This window comes from Gekko japonicus, unplaced genomic scaffold, assembly GCF_001447785.1.
Source record: "Gekko japonicus isolate JY-2015 unplaced genomic scaffold, Gekko_japonicus_V1.1 scaffold2078, whole genome shotgun sequence".
NCBI classification, from domain to species: domain Eukaryota; kingdom Metazoa; phylum Chordata; class Lepidosauria; order Squamata; family Gekkonidae; genus Gekko; species Gekko japonicus.
Genome location: NW_015176038.1, coordinates 244139 through 244877, shown reverse-complemented (window position 1 = coordinate 244877; position 739 = coordinate 244139). Strand labels below are relative to the sequence as shown.

Here is a 739-nt window from a genome sequence, read left to right as displayed (position 1 = left end):
TTACCACTGTCAGCAATTTTTGTCCATTGAGTAACACAGTCATGTCATGCAGAATATGAATTGTGAACTCAACTGAGGCTCCACCCATATTATGGATTTTTTTAAAAAAAGAATTGGTACCACCTTTCTTTAACTCATTACACAAGGCAGATCACCACAGCAGACACATCAACAGAATAACAGATTATAGCTACAAGTCAGCATTGCAGAGAGAAAAAAACCCAGAAGTTCCGTCGAGAGGATAACAATTATTTGCCCACAGACAAATTGTGGGAACAATGCATCAGACAGCTGCTACTCTCTACACAAAGGACAATGAAGAAAGTGTGGATTGCATTCCTATCAGTATGGCTGTGTGTTGCTTCTCTATTCTCTAGTATAAAAAGAAAACATATTCCATATGCTGTGGTTTCCTGTAAATCTGTGCAGAGAGGCTATGGGATTAGGTCCTACCATCAGAAAAGATTCCAGTTGGGCATAATATCCTTGCTCAGAGCAGAATGTATGAATATGCAATTAGCGCACTTCTTGGTTCAGGATGAGTATTGAAGAAAAGGCAGCTTTTTCTGCAGACGGATGAGCTGTAGAAGCATTATCTGCAGGACTACAGTAGGTTAAAAAAAATAAACAGGAACCTGCCTATGCAAAAAAGAAAATCTAGGCTGAGGATGAAAAGGATCAAAATCTCTTTAAATCTCTTGCTGTAAGCACCATGAGCTAACTCTGGCTTTATTAGGAT

The 739-nt window shown here is 39.0% G+C and overlaps 1 protein-coding gene across 1 annotated transcript in view; it reads right to left on the bottom strand.

Annotated features, from left to right (window-relative positions):
* CHN1 (chimerin 1) overlaps positions 1-739 on the bottom strand; it is a 40641-nt gene that overhangs the window by 27734 nt on the left and 12168 nt on the right. The gene's annotated exons all lie outside the window — the stretch shown is intronic.